General features: G+C 39.0%; 1 non-coding gene across 1 annotated transcript; it reads right to left on the bottom strand.

The window, feature by feature from the left end:
• Positions 1-14242: 14242 nt before the first annotated feature.
• LOC131228317 (small nucleolar RNA R71) lies at positions 14243-14350 on the bottom strand. The gene has a single exon (XR_009162826.1). It is a non-coding gene; the product is annotated as a small nucleolar RNA R71 (small nucleolar RNA).
• Between the last annotated feature and the right edge of the window lie 10410 nt (positions 14351-24760).

The raw sequence follows: 24760 nt of genomic DNA, 5'->3' as shown, positions 1-24760 counted from the left end.
AGGCCCACAGCTCGAATACAGTGTCCCATACCACCATATTCAGTTCACGAGTTTGGGTTGCTCACTGGAAACTAGAGGGAGGCTCGTCAACCCAGTGTAGGCCGACAACTCGACTATGGTGTCCCATACCACCATGCCCGGCTCATGAGTCTTAGTAGATCGTGGTACCATAGTTGAAATGGGCCTTTACATTAGTAATTAGTAACTTAGATTCAAGCAGTGATGTTCATACATGGTAAACACACAATAGGCCAATCGATTTATTAGACAAGTTCGATTGGTACGGGTGCACGCCGAATTAATCGACATGGGGTGCGTAAGCACTCCCCGTGGCCTAACCACTGTCGACAATCGTTGTACGATCTGGATTCACCGAACTTATCAAATGTGGCAAGACGAATCTAGCCACTCAACGGAAATCATTACCAATTGCCTGGACTACGTTGCAGTCCCAATCTTACTCAAATGTATCATGTAAATACATGTGAAAGTCATATCTGCATTTGACAAACAATTCAAATCAATATCTTATTTGAGCATTTCATCAAGCATATTGAACATGTTACCAAGCATTGCATTTCATTTATAAATTGCGTAGTCAAAATTAAGATTTCATGAAGGAACCATACATGTGGGTAAGGTAATTGAGAATTCTATCTCAATACCCTTATTTAATACATTTCATCAACAATTTCTCATTCAGACATTTAATAACACTTAGACTACACATAACTAATTACATAGACTAGATTAGTTATGACATGAACCATAATAATTCATTACACAACATCGGTTATAAAGCATATAACATACATGGATCTTAGATTAGAAATCATGACAAGCACAAATCAAGATTTCACACTCATTCAAACATTTTAATAAACACATGGAATGCATCTTATATTCAACATAGTTCACACATGTATAATTTATCGAAAGGGTCTTAACTAAGATCATATGGCAGCAATCAAGTTAGACATAAATTATTAGCTAACATTGAAAGCCTTGAAAACCATAACCTAAACATTTATAGTCCACACCTTTCCCCGGATTGCTCGTTCCGAACTCGATTCGAATCCTATGCTCTCGCATTCAGTACAATGGTTACTTAAACATTGAAATATGTTAGTTATTTCGTCGATTACTCTATTTGGATTCCTAAATCAAGATTAGGGTTAGGATTTCTTACCCAAATCATAGTTGAAACGAGTCGTGTAGCGATGTGGAAAGGCGATTCAGCTCGAGGAGTAGTGAGAATGAATCCCGGCAATGATCTCCCGAACTCTCTCTCTTCTCCTCACTCTTTTCTCTTCTTTTCTCTCTTCTCTCTCCTAGGGTTAGAGAAATTTGTATGGAATAGAAATGAGGTTGTTTAAGGGCATTATATATGCCTAGAACTGGTGTAAATGGCCCTAGGGCCATGGTATACTTAAGTTATAGCCAAAGGGTGACTGTTTCTGACAAATGGGGCTCATCTGGGGGTCCATTACATGTCTATGTCACAGAGTAAGTTCCCTGACAATGGATCTAAGCCAGGATGTGATTTCAGCGTGTTTCGATAGGTCGATCAACCGTGACGGACCTGTATTAGATCAACAGTCATTGTCACTCGATTAGGGTCACAAGTATACAGATATGTGCAGGGAAATTTCCTTGATCCATGGGTGAAGTTCAATCAAAATCTCACACTCCGGAGTCTTTAATTTCGCCTGTAAGCCAATGACCCAATTCACTTAAGTTTCAATACCTTTTCTAAGGATATTTGCGTTTCTCACACACTTCGCTCAGGGCTCAAGTTGTGCATTTTGGGACACCATCTGGGCTCGATTCCAACGATGGTTGTCAAGCCCAATAAGGCGGTCATAATCTTATAGTTTTATGGTCATCGAACTTCCGACGTGCGGTCCAGGTCCTATACGAAGTCCCAATGTGCTCCCGAGAGCGACTAGCTTTTGGGATTCCTCCTAAGTTTTTAAGTAACGTTGCGTCAGTGATTTTGATGGTTTTGGGTCCTACCGTTTGTATAGATAGTGGTTCAAGCTAATCCACCGATTAATTTAGTTTAATACTTAATTAATTTTTATCTTATTTCCACGGAATACGGTCTTTAGTGATTTCTGACAGAGGTGGTACTCGGGTCCTTGTATAGATTTTTTTGAGACGTTACACTTTGCCCTCTCCTTTTGGGTGGGTAAGGTCGCTCCCCCTTCTAACCGACCATGACACAGTGGAAAGCGCAGCCTTCTAGTATTCGGCACTTGGCGCTCGGACATCCACTTAGTCTAGACGTTGGAGCAACCTCTTGGTACCATAAGGGTTTAGGAAATTTCACCCAGGGACATCTGTAGCACCCCATGTAGAACAAGATTTTTAGTGTCCAATCCTGCCAACCATGATATGCCTATGGAGGCTACGTCCCTGATGTCACTAGGGCGTATAGTATACATGTCACACAATGCGAGATGCATGAATCACACAATCTAGTTATACAACAATCATCCACGTACCGCGTGCTCATGTGAGCATCTCCTTTTACTAGGGAGTCTCATAACAACCTGCCCAATGACATGTGCTATGATCAATCACTCATCTTATCACAAGCATGTAGATGATGCGCATGGGCATATATCATGATGTTATGTTGTCATATACTCATAATCAGCATCGGCCTCAATAATCAGCATCGATAATCGGCACCGACAATCAGCATATAAACAAGGTGGGGTCCATAGATGAATAGCCGATCAACCATAATATAAAGATCGGCCTTCGGTCGTGGTTATATCAAATCCGATGGCAAGGAGCTATCCATCTATGGTGAATGGTACCTACTTATTTGGGTTAGCCCACTAAGAGAATGATGAGAATGGGCCTAACAAGGCCTAAGGGAAGGTCACAATGAGGACTTTCAACCATCATTATCCATCAATGTGGTCATTTAACAAACATTGCTCCCAAGGAGTGGCCCACATAGAGCCTAGCATATAGTGGGCCCATGACCTCATATAAAGGAACCATACACAATGTAATGGGCCTCACGTATATCGTATTAGGCCTCACATATGACATAAGGGTCATGACCTATGGGCCTCGAATACGTCATAATGGGCCTCGCCCATGGACCCCGAATACATCACAATGGGCCTCGCCCATGCGCCCCGAATACATCATAATGAGCCTCGCCCATGGGCCCCAAATACATCATAATGGGCCATGCCCATGGGCCCCGAATACATCACAATGGGCCTCGCCCATGGGCCCCGAATACATCATAATGGGCCTTGCCCATGGGCCTCGAATACATCATAATGGGCCTTAGATTCAAGCAGGTGGGCCTCATCATACGGGCCTTAAATACAAGGCAGGTGGGCCCTATTACATCGGCCAAAAGTACATCATGATGGGCCTCATGGGTGGGCCGCACCAATGGGCCTCAAAGGGCTTAGATCAAACCAAAAATCATTTCAATAATTGTAGGTGTAACATGTGTATCATTATACACTATCATTCCATGGGACACATGGCCCACTAATGATAATCAGCACTGTCCAAACATTACCTATGTAAATTCGCATCATCCAAACATTTTCCATACAAATTAACACTATCCAAACATTGGACAACACGTCCAAACATTGGACAGCACCATCCCAGCACCATCTAGCATAATCTGGACAGTGTGGATGAAATAATACATTATAGTGGTGTCCACGTGGTGGCCCACCAGAGATTTGAATCTTCCTTAGTTAGTCTTAGCCTTAAAACGAGCTTGCCAATGGATGGACGGTTTGGATGGAGCACATCCACATGTGGGACCCACATAACTTGCTGACATCAGTCAGAAGATGGGTCCACTATCTGGACGACTTGGATATCACGTGGGACCCACAGAACTTGCTGACTTCGATCAGCAAATGGGTCCCACCATCCATCTGGATGGCTTAGATGTCACGTGCACGTCATGGTGGGGACCCACTGTTTAAACGGATGGATGGCTAGGATGTAAGGTGGGTCCCATGTGCATAGAACACATACATCTGAGGTGGGTCCACACGTGTGGACCCACAGCTTGGACAGAAGCTGACGTTTGTGGTTATCTATGTCCAGTAGAGACTGCTGCTAGACGGTGTGCATTCAGCACCAAAAAATGGTGGGGTCCATGTCAATGGACGGTTGGGATACCACATATACATCATAGGTGGGTCCCACGTAGGGCCCACCATCTGGTATCATATATATATATATTATAATATATATATATATATATTATTTACGTATTATAGTACATATGGTTGCAACATCCAGTGTCCAAATGGACGGCTAGACAAAATACATACATCAAGGTGGCCTGTGCAAGGTGGGATATAAGGCACATACATCTGGTTGGCCCCATCCTCACACATATCACATGTGTGGGGTGGGTCTCATGCAAATGGATGGACGGTTTAATAAAACACATATATTTCATGGTAGGGCCCACAGCTTGGACAGTGACAATGCAGCAACCACCTTGCTGTTGTAAGATGGATGGACGGCACGGATGATATCATGCATCAAGGTGGGCCACAAGCCATCACACATAAAGAGAGAGAGAGGGAGGGAGAGAAAGAGGAAAGAGAACGTGTAGGGGAGGGACCCCGCCACTATTGGGTCCTCCCTTGAACAATATATCCATCAAGTGGGTCCCACAACAAGTGGGCCCTTAAATCATAAAAAAGGTAAAAATGTGGGTCCAATATTACCCACCGTCTTCTTCTTCTTGGCTCCTTAGAAAGGTAGTCTCCTTGGCTTTGATCTTAATGGAAGATGATGAAGTATGGAGGGTTGAGATGGGAGATGAGAGGGTAGGAAGTGGGCCACACTAGAGCTTCTCCATGAGATCTTGGGAGGTTCATACGTAGGAGCTTGGGTTGCTTGGAAGAGAAGGGAGAAATAAGAGAGAGAGGAGATGGGATGGAGTGATGGATGGGAGAGAGGGATGGGTTGTGTAAGGAATTTGTTGACTTTTGGGGTTGCTTGTGTAAGAGGGGTATGGGTTGTGATGGGTTGAGTGATGTGTTGGGTGATGTGTGTACTTGACATGGACTTGACCCTTGATGGGATTGATTGATTGATTGAGGTGACATTTGAGTAGAGATTCTCTTGGGTTTTACAACCTGCGGCGTTTTCCTCGAACTGAACGCGTGCCGACATCTCCTGGCCTGGGTATCACCTTGGAGAGCGAGACACCGCATCGGAACTGTGGTGACAACATGGTCGCTAGGGTATAACTCTCGGGTTGAGTTGACTTAGGTTGATAGCGTATGACTCAGGGTCGTGGGCAAATGTCGGTTGCAGGTCGCGGGTCGCCAGAATTTGATAGGGAGGATCGCGGGAATCTACGGAATGGTACGGACTATGATACGGGTCTTACAGACTAACAATAGAATTAGTTTAGGACTAGGATTTGTTTTTTGCTGCATTTAAAAAACTAATATGTTTTTAAGTTTTGTAGCAATTAACATAGCATTCCCGATCTGGTAACTTGTTTCTAATTTATCTCTTTTAGAATTTTTATTTTATGTAGTTCTTAATTTTTAGAACTTGAGGACTGAGAGTGTTTGCCCAAGTGAGTTCGTGACAACACTCTACGTCTCTTAAGTGAAGGAGGATTGGTTGAAGGATTGCCTATCCATCACTGGATTAATAATCATCTAAGATCACTTGACTTAACAGAAGCTATAGCCGCGAATAAACCAAATCAACCAGTTAAGGAACACCAAGATGAGAATGAGATGCATAATGCCCCTGCGCCTAGAACATTGAGAGACTATCTCCAACTAGTCATGGCAAGTACACTATCTCGTATTGTTATTAACAACCCCAAGTGCAGGGTTGCACTATAGTTATAACTCGGTGAGACCGAGGTCGAATCCATAGGGACTTACCTTGTACATATTCTGAAATAAACTAGAACTAGAACTAGAATCAAAATTTAAACTATAATTTGAAATAAGAGAGATCAATTGTGAATAAACTATCAATAATAAAAGGGACACTAGAGCAGTAAGGATCCACTTGTAGTTATTGAGATGCTACCTTGATTCATTAAACACAACTAAAATCGAAGTCCTATCCTCTCTAGTTGGATGATAAAGTAGTTAAAACAAATCTGAACTTGTCATTGAATTAGTTCCCTCATGAAGCAGTAATGTGAGGATCATAGGGAATTCAAACATCTACCATGCCCAAGAGACAATGGTAAATCATGAATTTTACCGATCTCACGATTACAAAATAAGTAAGAAAATATTAAAAGCCTTCAAAGCATTTACTTTAATTGGAGTCACAATAAACCATAGAAAACTAAAAATATTCCTTCATTCAAATGAAGAATCAATGGAAGTTCAACATAAATGTGAATCAAAGTAAGATAAACATCTAAATAAACTACAAGATTTATCTCTTAGCTCTAGCTAAGAGATTAGCCAACTAAAGACATGATTAAAACTGAAACTCTTAAACAAAACATGAAAAACTAATTAGGAGAAGAAGATTGGGGAAGAAGGAATGACTCCTTAAAGTTCTCCAACACCTTGTTCTACTCTTCCAACCTAATTCATGCTTAGAAACAACTAAGAAACTCATATTTATAGTATTTGTTTGATCCGACTTTGAAACCGCCTCAAATTTACACACCGAGTTATGCTTCGGTCGCACCAAAGTCACCTTCTGTTGGACTAAAGTCGAATATGAAAAATCTATGCATAATCTGTCAATTTTAGGTCAAAGAAAAGTTTGCTTAGGTCAGACCGAATTAATGCCTTAAAATCACGATTCTTGCTGGAATGTTTTGTGCACTTTCGGTTGGACTAAAGTTGGCCTAGGTCAGACCGAACAGTCTGTATTTTCTCTTGTAGGACTTATGATTTCACCAGTCTTTTCTCCATCTTTTGTATTTGGTTTTCTTGTATCTTTGACCTATAAATTCTTCATTAAATACCTTCAAATCTCCAAATCTTCATTTACTAATCTTTTGAGCATAAATCTTCTCTTTAAGCGTTCTTTTCTCCTTAGCTCTCAAAATCACCTCGCAAGAGAAGACATGTGAAAATAGATCGATTAAGCATATTTATGTTCCCAAAACCAATTTATAATAAGGAAGAAATATGGAATATTTGACACTTAACACACCCCAACTAGCATTTTTCTAATCCGAACAAAACATGTGAACACAAATTCTCAAAAATCTCAAATTTCAACCCTCCCTTAGATAGCAATTTTCTACGCAAGCCTATACATGTGAGTGATATTCACAGGTATGAAAATAAAACATGGGCAATCTAGATCACAATGTCCTCAACAATCAAATGAACTCAGTCTTCATTCACAACATAACAAATAGAATAAGTCCAAACATCAAGTTTCTAGTGTGTTTAGTGAGCTTTAACTTATAATCCAATGAATTTATTAAACCTTTCATAATGTTAGCCATATTCATTACCTTAAAGTGGACAATACAACATAAATATTGGTTTCAATCATATCTTATTTTCCAGCTTTTGATTTTATATCAATGGATTTCACCTATTTTCATTCTTTTTTTGAAATTTTTATTTAAAACAAATCCTATAGCTAGACATGATCTTACTATTTTCTAGCTGGTTTATTTTTCTTCTTTTAATCACTTTTAGGTAGAAAATAATCTCCAAATTTGGTTCCTAATCACCTTTATGTAATTCCCATGTTATTACTTAGAAAGTAAACAATTTCACAGGATATAAATTAAATGTGAAGTGTGAGCTAGACTCAATTGATGTTTAAAATCTTCTATCGATCAACTAATTAAGAAAAAAATAGTCAAAAGTTTACTAAATAATTAAGTGCTAGATTTCCCAAAGTTCTAATTCATATCTTATCATAGTACTTAACATGCATTCAAATAACACAAAAATTCACTTCCAAGAGGAGCTCTGTAATAGAAATTTACAAAATTTTGAAAATTTTGCTTGAAACCTAGAAAAATACTGATTAGATCCATCTAATCTTACCCCCAACCTAAAATTTACATTGTCCTCAATGTAAGAAATATACAATAATATCAACATGAGATAAAGATAATAAAGGATGAATGGGTTTAAAAAATAGCACCTAATACGGAAGAATGCAGAGATAGTCGAAGTTTTTAATATGCAAGGGTTAAGCAATGATAAGCACGAAAAAAGAAAGCAAAAATATATCTAACATAATCCTAAAAAAGGAATAAACCTAATTATACATCCATTACACTAGGAGGTCAATCATAATAAATAATATTAGTCAGAGGGATGGACATAGCCTCTTAATCAAACTTTTCAACAAAGGGCTTGAGATGATGACTGTTCACTTTAAAGATGTTGTCATTCATCGGATTCTCAATCTCAACAGCCCCATGAAAATAAATAATTTTAATAATGAAAGGGCCGGTCCAACAAGATTGAAGCTTACCTCGAAAAAGGTCTAATTGAGAATTATGTAAAAGGACCTTTCGTCCTGTTGTGAATGATTTCCGAAGAATGTTCCGGTCATGGAACACCTTTATTCTGTCCTTGTAAATTCTTAAGTTCTCGTACACAATTTTCTAGATTTCTTTGAATTCATGCAATTGAAGTTTGTGCAGTGAGCCGACTGTTCACAACCCTAAGTGCAGGGTCGCGATGTAGTAATAACTCGGTGAGACCGAGGTCGAATCCACAAGGACTAAACTTGTATGTAATATGAAAATAACTAGAACTAGAACTAGAAAAAGATCTAGATTGAATTCTGGAATAGTTGAGAGGAATTGTGAATAAAGTATCAATAATCAAAAGGAAACTAGAGCACCAAGGATCCACTTGTAGCTATCAGGATTTTACCTTATTTGATTCAATAAACATAATTGGAATTAGAGTCCTACCTATCTAATTGAAAGATGAAGTAAATAAATCAAATCTTTGAACTTTTCTTTGATTTAGTCCTCAATGAATGAGTATTATGATTATTGAAAGGGAATTTATGCATCCACCATGACCAGGAGACGATGGTGAATCATAAGTTTTACCAACTCACAATCTCAAAATAGGAAAAGAAAATATTTAAAGTTATCATAACATCTATTGTAATTTGAGTCACAATAAATCATATAAAACTGAAAATATTCTTTAAATTCAAACTAGAAATCAATGATGTTCAACATAAATAAGAATCAAAGCAAAGGAAGTATCAAAATAAATTATAGCTTTACCTCTTAGCCCTAGCTAGGAGATTAGCTAGTCATAACAAACTCCAAAATAAAAGAAAAAAACTAAAAGTTATACTAGAATCCATGAAGAAATCGAAGTGGCAGAACATTGTTAGTCCTCCGCCTAGGCCTTCTCTCTCTTTCCAAACCCTAGAAGATGCTTGAAGCATCTTAAGGAGTCCTATTTATAGTTGTGGAATGTAACACCCCGAACTTTTCAATACCCAAGTATGGAAAGTTCCTGAGTGTTACCATGAAATTTAACTAATTGTGTATATGTGCACGATGCTAATCTAGCTATCTTAACCTTACATATATTCTCCAACATGAATATGATCGTTGAGAATAATCTTCATCCATAGATCAAGCAATTTGATCGTTGATTTAAAGATATGATCATCATATATATAAATATTCTCACTTGTCCATCATAACCAACCACTCAATCAAATGTGCACTGTCAGATAGAGACAGCTAACCGTCCACCTTGATGCTATAACACCTAATTGAAGTAAACTAGCTACTTGATTTCTACATCTACTCGTACACATATCAAGTTGAGATTTTGATCCATTCATCTTGTTCATCACCTATGAATATGCTTAATCCACCTTTAGAACTACAATCTAACAAACTTACATATTTAAATAAGACACTCGAATCTAACGATACACACGTTTTACCCCCTAATCACTCTAGAAACCCACATTGTGTTCTTCCATTTACAAAATTGATCATACATATACTTAAATAAATTGTTAGAGTACCAACCATCAAGTCTTCTATTTTTAACATGCCATCTGACCATCTAATATTATGTTGGTTTCTTTTCTTCTTTTTTTTCTTTTTTTTTTTAAAAAAAATTTACACATACACAACCCACATGCTCACGCCATAGTGGGATTTCACCACCTATGGACACTTGAACCCTTGACCGGGTGTTGAAACTCCTGAGAGTCTACCACCCGAGTAAGAGTAAGGATCCAAATGTTATTTGGTGAGAGTGGGATTTGAACCCATGCCTTTCCGGACCAACAATATTATGTTGGTTGATATATGTACATTTTCTTAATTAGTTTGGTGAATAATTCCTTATTCGTTATGATCTAAATATAATTTCTTTTATAATAATTACTTAGAAATGTACCTACAACCATGTAGAACCATTAAAATTTTCAAAACTCTCATATCAGTAATAATTATGAAAATGCCATTAACCTAGACCCCTAAATTCTAGATCACATGGTTCCCATGATCTGTTTGATGTGAAATTTTATACCATGCCTATGTATCATAAGTTAGCCATACATGTCAAATTTTGGCCCTTATATCATTGTAAAAGTGACTCAATTGACAAATGAACCCCTTACCCGTTGATTTTAGTGTCCATCGAGTGAAGAAATCTTGTGGGTAGTCGTAGTAGGATATTTCCCTTCATATGAATGACTTGGATTGCCCATCATATGTACCAAGTGTGAAATATGAAGACCTCACTTTGTCCTTAGGCGTGATGTTATCTTATCAAGGCCTACCAACTCCTTATAAATCTAGATTTTCTGATTTAACTACTTCCTTTCATCCATCGCAACTCAAATTTGGACCACACTCTATTCTCTTATAATTACGTGGTAATACAAAATTTAGGCCCCGATCTATGATCCTACACCTTTGAAGGTTGAAGCCCGTTGAATTTTAGATTTTAGCTTTTTCCATTGATCAACCACCAAATTTTGTCCAACTATTTGCCTATCCTGACTACACATTTGTTCCAAAATTGGGGCCAGATCATTAAGTGTGGACTGTTAATTGAAATTAAGTTCATTTTAGCATTCGTTAGGAGAATTTTCAAGATAGGCTAATCTAAATTTTGGATGACCAAGAAAATCATATACCCTGACTCTATTCGATGAACCTAACACAATGGGCGAATTAGATTTTAAAGAAGATCATCAAAAAGGTCAAATTGGAGAAACCTAATCCAAGTGGGATGGAAAACACACCCCTCTCACATGCCCACTCCTTTATAAAAGGAGTGTGCATCTCCTCTCCACTCACACACCCACTCCTTTATAAAGGGAGTGTGCGTCCCCTCTTCACTCACACGCCCCACCCCCTACGTCCAAGGAGGAGAGAGAGAAAGAGAGAGAGAGAGAGAGAGAGAGAGAGAGAGAGAGGGAAAGAGAAAGAGAAATAGAAAGAGAGAGAGAGAGAAAAAGAGAAAGAGAAAGAAAAAGAAAAAGAAAAAGAAATAAATAGAGAGAGAAAGAGAAAGAAATAGAAAGAAATAGAAAGAGAAAGAGAAGGAGAAGCCTAGATGCCCTCTTCATTTTCCAAATATATGGTGTCTCCTTCTTGCTCAAGCGATTCCGTGATTCATGTAGAACTTTTCATGTAGAAGATTTCCTACATGGATATCTACAAAGGGTTTAGATCTAAGACTAAGTTGAGGGATTCCTTTAATCTTATATTAATTTGAGTTTATATGATTTATTTTGTTCCCTCACATGCTTTGAATTCTCCCTTCCAATATTTAATTTACCACTGCCAATTATTTATCCTTTGGGAATAATGGTTAAGGTGTGATGTTAATTATACATGACCTTTCAAAATTTATATGAGGGATTTCTTTAAGCTTATATTAATTTGAGTTAGTATGATTTATTCTATTCCCTCACATGCTTTGAATCCTCCCTACAAATATTTAATTTACCACCACCAATTATTTATCCTTTGGGAATAATGGTTAAGGTGTGATGTTAATTATACATGACCTTTCTCAATTTATATGAGGGATTCCTTTAAGCTTATATTAATTTGAATTGGTATAATTTATTTTATTTTCTCAAATAGTTTGAATCCTCCTTGTAAATATTTAATTTACCACCACCAATTATTCATCATTTGAGAATAATGGTTAAGGTGTGATGTTAATTATATATGACCATTCTGTGTTTATGTGAGGAATTCCTTTAAGCTTACTGTTGAGTATGAACTATTGCATATTTTTCCTATTTATACCATAGTTTTATAAACATGATAGTGCTTAATCGATTTAATTATAGATGTTTTCAAGTGCGAGGTGATTTCGAGAGCTTAAAGTTGAAAGTGATGCCAAAAGGAAGATTTATACTCAAAAGATTACTAAATGAAGATTTTGAGATTTGGAAGTCATTAATGAATAATTCACATGCCAAAGATCTAAGAAAACCAAGTGAGAAATGAAGAGAATCAAAGATTTGAAGTGAAGAAAATGAATCCTAAATTATCTTGAAAACAAACATATTCCTAAAATTGTCCTAAACTCTAAGCTTATTTTGAGAAATTGCGTAGAGTGAGTAAATTTAAGGTGGCTTCTATATTTTCTAATTTAGTGCGAAACTTGGAGTTCCACAACTATAAATAGGATTCCTTACGATGCTCCAAAGCATCTTATAAGGTTTGGAAATGACTCAAGGAGCATACACAAGGGTGGAGCAGCCACCAAAGAGTTTATCTTCTTCCTTAGTTAATTATTTTTTCATGCTTTATTTAAGATCATGTATATGGTTGTTTAAACCTCTTAGATTGGGCTAAGAGGTGAAGCTTGTAGCGTGTTTGGATGTTTATTTTGCTTTGATTATTGTTCTTATTGAACTTCATTGATTTTTAGTTTGATATTAAGGGAATATTTTTAGTTTTCTATTATTTATTATGACTCAAATTACAATAGATGTTGTAATAACTTTGGATATTTTCTTTTCCTGCTTTAAGATAGTGAGATTGGTAAATCCCGTTGTTAATCATCGTCTCTTGGGCATGGTAGGGTGATGGAATCCCTTCCAATATTCACAATTCTCCTCCATTGAGAATTAGGTCAATGAAAAGTTCAGATTTGATTTTAATTGTTTTATCTTCTAATTGGATTGGATAGGAGTCCAATTCCAATTGTGTTCCTTGAATCAAGTAAGGTAGCATCTTGATAGCTACAAGTGGATCCTTGGCTCCCTAGTTCCCACCTTTAGATTCGTAAGTTTTAATCAAGATTATTCACCATTGCTCTCAATTATTTAGATTTCAATTTAGATCTTTTTTTTAGTTCTAGTTCCAATTATTTTCAGAATACGTACAAGTTTAGTCCCTGTGGATTCAACCTCGTTCTTATCGAGTTATTACTACATCGCAACCCTACACTTGGGGTTATGAACAAGTTTTTGGTGCCGTTGTCGGAGACTATGACTGCATTTTTTTGAAATTAATTAGTATTAAAATTAGGTTAAGATTAGGGTTATATTTTTACTTTTTTTAAGCTATGATTTTTTTTGAAATTGTTTTTAAAAACTAACATTATTTTTTGTTTTGTATGATCTTAACATAGCAATTCTAATTCAGTAACCTCTTTCCAATTCTCTCTTTCTTTTCTAGATTTCTTATTTTCTTTTAGGTTTTAGTTGTTTGGTGCTTGAGGGCTGTGTGTTTCATGCCCAAATGGGTTCATGAAAACACTCAACGTCTCTTGAGTGAAGGAGGATTAGTCGAACGGCTACCTATCCATCAAAGGATTAGACAACACTTGAGATCCTCTTAGTTAATTAAAGTAATGGCTACAAATCAACCTTAACCACCAGTTAAGGAAGTTCAAGATGAAAATGAAGTACATAATGCACCCCCACCTCGTACTCTACGAGATTATTCACAACTGACGGGGGTGAGTACACCTTCTTGCATGATATTTCTATTGAATGCAGGAACTGTGGATATTAAACCAAGGGTAATTCAACTCCTTCCTAACTTTCATGGACTAGAATATGAAAGTCCATACTTGTATATAAAAGAGTTCGATGAAATCATATCTACATTACACTTCCCAAACATATTTGAGGACACAGTTAGACTGAAATTGTTTCATTTCTCTTTGAAAGAAAAGGCTAAGTCGTGGTTACATTCCTTAAGACCAAGGTCCATTGGCACGTGGGCTGAGATGATAAGGGAGTTCTTTAAAAAGTTCTTTTCCTATCATAAAACAATTACCTTAAGGAAAGAAATCATGAATTTTACAGAAAAAAAGGATGAGACCTTCTTCCAAGGTTGGGAGCAATTTAAGGATCTCATAAATTCATGTCCACAATATGGCTACGAAACATGGTATATAATAAGTTTTTTCTATGAGGGATTGTATAAGGCTCATATCCTAGCCCCTACCATTCTATAAGCTTCCATAGTCCTCCCAGTTGAATTCCGATGACCCGCGATCTATTATCGGCGTTTGCGCACGATCCTGAGTCGTGTCCTGTATATCAGAGTCGACTCGAACTGAGACTTGTACCCATGTGACTATGCCATCTTCGTGATTCGGACGCTGCATATTACGCACTGAGGCGATACTTGGGCCAGGAGATGTGGGCCCGCGTTCAGTTTTAGAAAAATGCTGCGCTTTTCAAAACCCAAGAGAATCTTTCAAATCAATCCCATCAAATGTCAAGTACTACATCCCATCCTCAAGTACAAGCAACACTTACCTCTCTCTTACACAAGTACCCTAAAGTCAACTCTCCCCATCACCCATCACTCACTCAACCATCCCTCTCTCTTACATCCCATCCTCTCTCTCCGTCTCTCATTTCAAACTCCACCTCCCAAGCAACTAAGGGAGAGTAGATGTCCATCGCTTCTACGGAGATTAGAGCCTAATGTGGCCCACCTTCTTACCTCACATCTCCACCCAAGCCTCATCTCAACCATTGGATCACATTCTTTGGAGCTACAGAACGCGTTGATGGAAGAAGGAAGAAGGGATCTTGAGGTGGGTGATCTTTTAATTTATCTTTTTATGATTTAAGGGCCCACATTGGTGGGACCCATCTTGATGTATGCATTGTTTAAAGAGGGACTCATAGTGGTGGGGTCCCTCAGCTACTCATGTTCCTCTCCTCTCCTCTCTCTCTCCCCCTCTCTTTCCATTTTTTGGCCCACCTTAATGTTGATCCACACCGTCCACCTATGTGGACCGCCGTGATGTATTTGTTTGATCCACACCATCCAGACAGTCTGAATGGTGCTGGATTGTTTGGGCGATGATGTTGTGGCCACCCTAATGTATCTGTTAGTCCAGACTATCCATCTGTGTGGACCCCACCTCCTAGCTGATGTGTTAATGTCAGTAGTTAGGGTCTGAACATCCAAACGTGGTGTGTGGAGTGGATCCAACCTTAATGTATTTATTTTATATCCCGGTCGTCCAGCAGCTACTGGACAGTGGGTACCCACCATTTGATGTATGTGTTATATCCTAACCGTCCATCTATTGGATGTGGACCCCACCATGGCAGTGTGTGGGGCCCATCTTGTATGATGTGTTGCATCCACCCCATCCGGATTTGCTGGAAGGTGGATGCAGATTGGCTGGAGTAACGCATACCAGCAACGTAGCTGCTGGGAGTATGTCAGCAAGTTTGGGTCCCACATGATGTCTATATTCATCTAGACCATCTGTCCATCTCTGGACGAGTAGCCTTAGCTGCTGTAGTGACGTCCCAAATTCTGTGAGTCCTAGCAGCCTCGCTGCACCACATCAGTGAGTTTTATGGGCCTTACCTGGATGCATGTATCAGATCCACAACATCCGTCCATTTTCAGATCATGGGACGTGCGGACCCCACTGCAATGTATGTGTTTCACCAAGACCGCCCACGTGGGACCCACCTTTGATGGATGTTCTGATCCACACCGCCCATTAGCGGTGGGACCCACCTTTGCTATGTGTGTTTTATACACACCGTCCACCTGGGACCCACATGCAGCATAGCTGCTTTACCACGTCAACAAGATCCGTGGGTCCCACATGATATATGTGTTGTACTCCACCATCCAGTACGTGGACGGTGGGTCCCACAATGATGTATGTGTTTTATCTACACTATCCATAGACGGTGGACCATGATGTATGTGTTATATCCAAACTATCCATCCAATTAGTAAGCTTGTCGTAAGGCTTGAGAAGAAAAATGAGGCAGATCTATCAGGTGGACCACCCTGCAGAAAACTATGGAGATTGAACGTCCACCATTGAAAACCTTTTAGGGTTATAGAAGCTTTGGATTAATATGAAATTTTCTTTCCCTCTTAATCCAGGTCTTTATGACCTTATGACCAGATTGGATGGAGAATATGGTGGGCCCTACCTTGATGTATTTATGACTCATCCATGGGGCCCACCCGGATGTATTTATGGCCCATTGATGTGGCCCACTTTTAGATGGTGCGACCCATTGGTGCGGTCCATATATGCAGCCCACTTTAATTTATTTTGTGGCCCATTCGAGAGGCGCACTTTGATATACTTGTGGCCCATCTGTGAGGCCCATTTTGATGTATTTTTTGGCCCATTCGAGAGGTCCACTTTGATATACTTGTGGCCCATCTGTAAGGCCCACCATGATGTATTTTGTGGCCCATCTATGAAGCTCGCCTTGATGATGAGGCCTGTTGTCACGGCCCATCTTGATATATATGAGGCCCAATGTGACGTATTTATGGCCAATCCATTAAGGCCCACCTTTATGTGATGCATTTTGGACCCGTATCAGAGGCCCATTGCAATGTGTTTGGGGCCCTTGGCTTGTGGCCCATTGTGATTTATTCGGGGCACATGGGACGTGGCCCATCTGATGTATATAGGCCCATATGATGGGGCCCACCTGCTTGAATCTGAGGCCTATATATGAGGCCTATTGTACTGTATTTCTGCCCCATTTGGTAAGGCCCATTGTGATGTATTCTTGGCCCATTTGGTAAGGCCCATTGTGATGTATTTTCAGCCCATATGATGAGGCCTGACATGATGTATATTAGGCCCGTGTGAGTGGCCCATTGCAATGTATATTAGACCCATGAGATGCGAACCACTTGATGTATATATGGCTCATGTGATGCGGCCCATTTGATGTATTTGGCCCATTGGTGCAGCCTATATGATGTGGCCCATTTGATGTATATTGGCCCATGTGCCAAGGCCCATTCTGATGTATATGCGGCTCGTAAGTGAGGCTCGATATGATGTAATTATAACCCATATGACGTGGCCTATTGTGATATGTGAGACCCATATGGTATAACCCATTATGATTGTATGAGACCCATTGAAATTGTATGCGGCCCATTGTATTGTGTATGAGGCCTTTATGTGAGGCCATGGGCCCACTATATATATTTGGCCTTATGAATGTCACTCTTTGGGAGCAATGTTGGTTAAATCTCCACATTGATGGGCGATGATGGTAAAATGTCCACATTGTGACCTTCGCTTAGGCTGATTATCCAGGCCGATTTCGATTGTCGAGGCCGATTCCAATTCCGATTCTTGAGGCCGATTCCGTTTCTGATTGTCGAGGTCGATTGTTGAGGCTGATTTTGATTCCGATTGTCGAGGACAATTCCAATGGTCGATTTTGATTCCGATTGTTGAGGTCGATTCTGATTCCGATTATTGAGGCCGATTCCTATTGTCGAGGCCAATTATCGAGGCTGATTCCTATTGTCAAGGCTAATTGTTGAGGCCGATTTCGATTCTGATTATTGTGGCCGATTTCAATTTCGATTGTCAAGGTCGATTGTTGGGGTCGATTCCGATTCCGATTGTTGAGGCCGATTCCAATTCCGATTTTGATTGTCGAGGCCAATTCTGATTGTCGATACCAATTCCAATTGTCGACGCTGATTCCAATTGTCGAGGCCCAATGTGATATATATGCGACCCTTATTTGAGGCCCATTGTGATGTGTATTCAACATGTGTTTAAGGCCTAATGTGATGTATACGAGGCCTATGTGTTGAGGCACATTGTGATGCATTTGAGGGTCAAGCGATGGAGCCCACTATGATGTATGTTAGGCCTATGTGAAAGGCCCATCGTGATGTGTATTAAGCTCTTGAGTGAGGCCCATGCTGTTGTATATTTGGCCCTTGTGTAAGGCCATGGGTCCACTATGTGTTAAGCTCTATGTGGGCCATTCCTTGGGGAAAATGTTGGTTAAATGTCCACATTATCGAGGTCGATTGTCGATGCCGGTTATTGATATCGATTATGAGTATGTGACAGCATAGCATCATGATACATGCCCATATGCATCATCTACATATTTTTTATGAGATATGATTGACCATTGCATATGCCATAGTGCCGGTTGTTATGAGACTCCTTGATAGGTGGAGATTGTCTAACATGAGCACACGGTATGCACAGGATTGATGTATGACTGGATTGTATGACTCATGCATCTTGCGTTGTGTGCTATGGTTACTGTACACCCTAGCGACATCAGAGCCTTAGCCTCCATAGGCATATCGTGGATGGTTGGATGGGACCAAAAATCTGTTACTAGCATCAGGCTGCCAAAAATGGCCCTAGGTGAAAATCGCTAAACCCTCTTCGTACTAGAGAACAACCCAACGTCTAGACTGAGTGGATATATATGAGCACTTGAAGGCCATATACCAGTAGGTCGCGTCTCCCATTATATCGTGGTCGGTTGGGAGGGGTGCGGCCTTACCCGTCTGAGGGAGTAGGGAATGTTAGGCTAAGTCTGACCAGTTTGAGGAATGGGTCCGCTATCGACGAACCGACCTTGATATTGGCGGGCAGATAGTGAGGTCTCTTCCACTAACCCAGTTGTGTGCTTGTTGGGGCGACAGGTGGCGTAGAGTGTACTTTACTTAGGTCATGATACCAGAGATATGTAGTACTAATTTATGGAGCAAGAGTTGCATACTCATTCATTCATTCATTCACTATCCACTCGGGCTGGTGGTGCGCAACTATTTGTTACGTATACCTTCGCAATGGCCAGGATTTTCATTGGGACACACCACTAACCTAAGATCAAGAGTTTACGACATTGAGTCTGATTATCCAAATTTAGGTATGGGACTGGTTTGGATAGAAGTCCCTTATGGTGGACCCCATAGCTTGCAATACGACGTACCATCATCCCGACTTCACACTCTTGCATGGTCATTCGCACCGAATATTGCATTGCATACTCAGTATCTGATACTTGATTCTTTATGACTACTCATTTGCATAGCTGATTTATATTATGTACTCTGATATCGTATGATTCATGATTTCAACAGTATCTCCGACATTGTATGATTATGACATTGTATTTCTATGCTTGGCACTCACCTTGTGTACACACTTTCACCTCCCTCTAAGCTTTCTATAAGCTTATGCACGATAGATGCGTGCAGGTGGCATTAGGTTGCAACAGTATGGAGTTTGGAGTATGTAGTTGACTTCTGGAGCTTTGATTTCGATATATATATTTCCCTTTCAGCATTGTATTCAAATGTTTATATTAGTGGATATGTGATGATGATGTTGCCTTTGTGATTTGGATATACTTGTGGTTATGCTTAGTACGAGTTAAATGTACATTGGAAAATCCTCCTTGTGGGATCCCATGATCGGAATCTATCGTATGGACGCTAGGAGCCGAGAATGGGGGTATTACAAAGGCTGTCGGCATCAGATTCGGTGATTGTAAATTTTATAAGCCCGGTTTCTGAGTTTGGGGCGTGATAGATTGACCTCACCCATGCGCCAATTTGTGGAGATGATGTGTAATGGGAAATTCATGAATAAGGAAGCCGATGATGCGTGTGATTATTTTGATAAACTTGCTGAAAATACGCAATCATGGGATACCTCTTCAAGAATTACCACTTCTAAGCTTACTTAATCAAAGGAAAAGGGAGGAATTTATATTCTAAAAGAGGAAGATGATATAAATGCAAGAGTGACCAAACCCATAAGAAAAGTCGAGGCCATGAAACTTAAGAAGGTAGAACCTGAAAAGACTGCGGAAGTTGTTAGTGGTTTTTGTGCTTGTAACATACATACAACTGAGAATTACCCAACAATTCTTGCTTTTCAAGAGATATTAAATGAGTAATTGAATGCTGTAAATAACTACCAAAAACCTTTCAGTGGACCCACTTCAAATACATATAACTTAAGCTGGAGGAACCATCCAAACTTTAGTTGGAGGAACAAACAAATGGCTACTCCTCAAGGGATCCTTAACCAATTTCTGAATCAAAGGAAAGCTCAAGAGGATCCAGTCTTAAAACATATACAAAACCAAGAGCTTTTTAATCAGGGTATGTTATAAGCCTTTCAAGACCTTACAAAGGCCATACGAGGGTTGGAAAGAAAAAATTCAATTGGGGGGAAAGGGATCCTTCCGGCTAAGCCTCTCCCCAACCCAAAACATTAGTATGAAATCAGTGACCTAAGTTCTTCAAAACAGATGGAGAAAGCTAAGTCTATCACCACTCTTATGAGTGGGAAGACAATTGATAAATCTATTCTAGTGAGGGCTGAAAAGCCTAAGGACCCAGAATAGATGAGAATGATAAACTTAACAATGCTCCACATGGGTTAGAACCGGAACCTCAAAGTAAGCCGATTGAGCCATTCCCTTAACGATTGATTACACCAAAACCTCTCTCTAACTCTTAGTACATTCTAGAGGTGCTTAATCAGGTGAAGGCAACATCCCTCTACTGGATGCCATTAAACAAATCCCTTCATATGCCAAATTTTTGAAAGATTTATGTATGACCAAAAGATGGCAAAACATACAAAAGAAAATCTTTTTGATAGAAAAAGTGAGTGCCATCCTCAAGTAAGATGTGTCACAAAAATACAAAGATCCTGGTAGCCCAACAATCACTTGTGTAATTTGAAACCACTGGATTGAGCAGACACTTCTTAACTTGGGGGCAAGTGTAAATTTGATCCCTTACTCGGTTTATGAATAATTGGGTCTAGGTGAATTAAAACCCACCCGGACCACATTACAACTTGTCGATTACTTAGTTCATGTTCCGAGAGGGATGATTGACGATGTATTAGTCTAAGTTGATAAATTCTACTATCCAGTAGATTTTATTATCCTGGATACTCAACCCATCATAGATGTGAGCACTCAAATACCCATCATTCTTGGTCGCTCACTCCTTACTACATCAAATGCTATCATTAATTGTAGGAATGAAATTATGAATTTATCTTTCAAAAATATAACATTGGAGTTCAACATCTTTTTCAATATGATCAAACAGTTAGAGGATGATAACGATACCCACAACATTAACATGATCGATTCTTTCGTGGAAGATAGAGAACTTTTGACTCTATACTCTGACACTCTAGAGAGATGTTTGGCCCACTCCCCTAATTTAGATGATGACATGATTAGGGAGATAGATGCCTTGCTTGATGCTACACTGGTAGTTGAAGTTAACCGATGGAGGCCACAAATTTAGAAATTGCCCCAAACCCATGTAGTGCCTCTACCGTCTAGCCTCAAAGCATTGAAGCTTAACATAAAACCTTTGCCCACTAATCTTAAATATGTCTACTCAGGTTAAGATGAGACATGCCTGGTGGTGATTTCTTCCCACCTTGAGAAAGAACAAGAGAGTGCTCATTTCCACTCTCATTGAGCATAAAGGAGCTCTTAGATGGTCAATTGCGAACCTCCAGGGATTTGACCCTTTGATTTGTACTCACGGCATCCATCTTAAGGATAATGCAAAAACCTCCCGACAACCACAACATCGACTCAATCCAAATATGAAAGAAGTGGTCAAGGTTGAGGTAATTAAGTTATTGGATGTGGGTATCATATGCCCTATATTCGACAATCAATGGGTGAGTCCAACTCAAGTAGTTCCTAAGAAGTCTAGAATCACCATTGTAGCCAATGTCAACAATGAAATTGTGCCAACTAGAGTCACTACTGGTTGGACAATGTGCATTGACTACAGGAAGTTGAATACTGTTATAAGGAAGGACCACTTTCCTGTTCCCTTCATTGATCAAATTTAGGAAAGGTTAGCCGGTCACTCTTACTATTGCTTCTTTGATGGATATTCAGGCTACAATCGAATAGAGATAGCCCTTAAAGATTAAGAGAAGACAACATTCATATGTCCCTTTGGCACTTTTGCTTACTGAAGGATGCCATTCAGACTATGTAATGCGACTGCCACTTTTCAACGATGCATGTTGAGTATCTTTTCTGACATGATGGGGCAATATTTAAAGGTCTTCATGGACAACTTCTCTATCTTTGGTCCATCCTTTAGCGAGTGTTTGGAAAATCTTAAATGTTTGTATGGACTTGGTTCCATCACTACCTAAAACTTCAGTCATTGGTGGTTTTCATTTGACAACCGTTGCTTGCCACATGCTTTCATTTATGGACCTCAAAAATATCCTCATCCTGGCTTTCCAATAAGCATAGTTGGAGCCATCAAATGGTGGTGGCGTAGTAATAGAAAGGCTACCCAAATTTGACATATAGAAAAGCTCGAGATTGATTAACTCAGGAAATAAATCAAATGGAATGAGCTATTAGGCTCTGATACCACTTGAAAAGGGTGAGCTCTCAGTCCTAAGGGGGGGGGGGGGGGAATAGGATTACGCCAAATAAAAATTAAATGCGGAATATAACAGAAGATAGCATAAATAAATTACAACCTCTAATGCACTGGTCTTGAAAGGTTGATACAAACTTTGTTCAAAGGACAACCTTACACCAAAAACCAAGGTTTATGGTTGGACAACCTGATGTCTTGAACTTAGTAAGGATAAAAAAACTCAAACTAATACCAAAGGCAAATAAAATAAATGTACCTATTACAACATTCACCACAAGTATAATAAAATAAATATAACATTCAGCACATCACATACATCACCACCACCACCATCATCATCATAATCATCCAAACTCTGAGAATTATAGTGGTTCGAGTGTACACCAACTGTTCTCAAACAGCCACCCTACTCCACTCCTAATATCCACAACCCACGGGATATCGACTTTCACTAAGAAAGAAGGTTTTCTAATGTTCACCTTAAAACCTTTACAATTGTGTTTTTAATGGGCAACCACAATTAAAAACCACACACACTGAGATTTTTTGGTTATCTCAGTTAAAACTAAAATGAAAGATTTTCTGGCAATCTTACAAACCACAATATAATAAATGAAATATACTTATCTGAAGGTTCTTCTTTGATGTAGCCCGGTAGAACCAATTCTTTGTAAACATAGATGTTCAATGTTCAATTTCATAAATAAAAGGGTTCTAGGTCTAAATAAATTTTAATTTAAATTCAACCTTGGGCTAGCTTGATTTGATTTCTTAGATCTCAAAAGGGTAAAGAAAAATTTCCTTTTTAATAAGTAGAATTGAATGACAAGAGATTAATAAAATCGAAATTAAAAGAGCTATAAAAGAATCTAAAATTACTGACTAATAGCTTCACAATAGCAGAGACTAATTCTCAGAGAGGAGGCTTGATATAGCTTGGAATGAATGAATAAAGATGAGAAATGTCCTCTATTTATAGGGTGAAATTCAGTTCGCTCGACAGGTCTAAGGTCTGCCTTGACTGGTCCAATCAACAACTAATTTTTGAAAATTTTGGCGCGATCGGATAAACCCGTCACTCCACTGGTCGAGTGGCCTACTCGACTGGTCAAGCCAGTCTCCACGACTGGTCAAGCAGGGTACTCGACTGGTCGAGTCCTCAATAGAAAATTTGAAAATTTTCGAATGATTCCTGGACTAGTCGAGAAAAACTCCAGACTAGTTGAGCTAATGCCTGGACTAGTCGAAGCAAGGTCCAAATTAAGTACCATGACCCGAATTCTATATGCAATAAGTATGACCTATTCCTAAGGTCTTTTTATGGCCAAGTATACCTAAAATATGAGTATTGAACTTGTTAACTCGGTTGCTTCAATAGATACAATACTTAAAGTACTTTAAAGCTTGAAACTTGTACACTTTGAAGCTTGAGCTTGAATACTTGAACTTAAGCTTGAGCACTTGAGCTTGTGTACTTGTACTTGAACTTAGATTTGAGCTTGTGTATGAAGTTGTACTTGCACTCAGACTTGTGTATGATATTTGGCAGTTGAACATGCTCTTCAACTTGAAGATGTAGAAGCTTTAGATTGTTGATGTAGATGACACAAAAACTCATCTTCGAATGAAGGTGAACTTTCCGTCGATCAAACAAGTCAATCACTCTTAAGTGGTTTGTCACTATAAAATTTGACAACACAGGGTGCTAGATCTAAAATGTAGCACTTATAATCTCCCCCTTTGTCAAATTTGTGACAGAACCAATTTAGAGAATCAACCTATTCAATATACAGATACATAATCAAATCAATCTTACAAAATTCCTTAAAACTCCCCCTTAATTTACTCCCCCTCACTATGAGCTTGGTGACTTGTAGAGACCTGTATTAACAAATACATTTCTAAAAAAAAAATCTACATACATGCATCTCATGCATCTCAACATTCACCAAACATATCCATCATCTACACAAATTTCTCCCCCTTTTTGTCACAATATGACAAAGGAAGACATTAGAATCAAGCATAAACATGATAGGATAGATGAAAAGGATAAATAGAAAGATAATAAAAGCGTGGAAGATTAAATCAAAAAGT

The sequence above is a fragment of the Magnolia sinica genome, chromosome 15 (assembly GCF_029962835.1).
Source record: "Magnolia sinica isolate HGM2019 chromosome 15, MsV1, whole genome shotgun sequence".
In the NCBI taxonomy this organism is placed as follows: Eukaryota; Viridiplantae; Streptophyta; class Magnoliopsida; order Magnoliales; family Magnoliaceae; genus Magnolia; species Magnolia sinica.
This window is presented reverse-complemented; position numbering and strand designations above follow the sequence as displayed.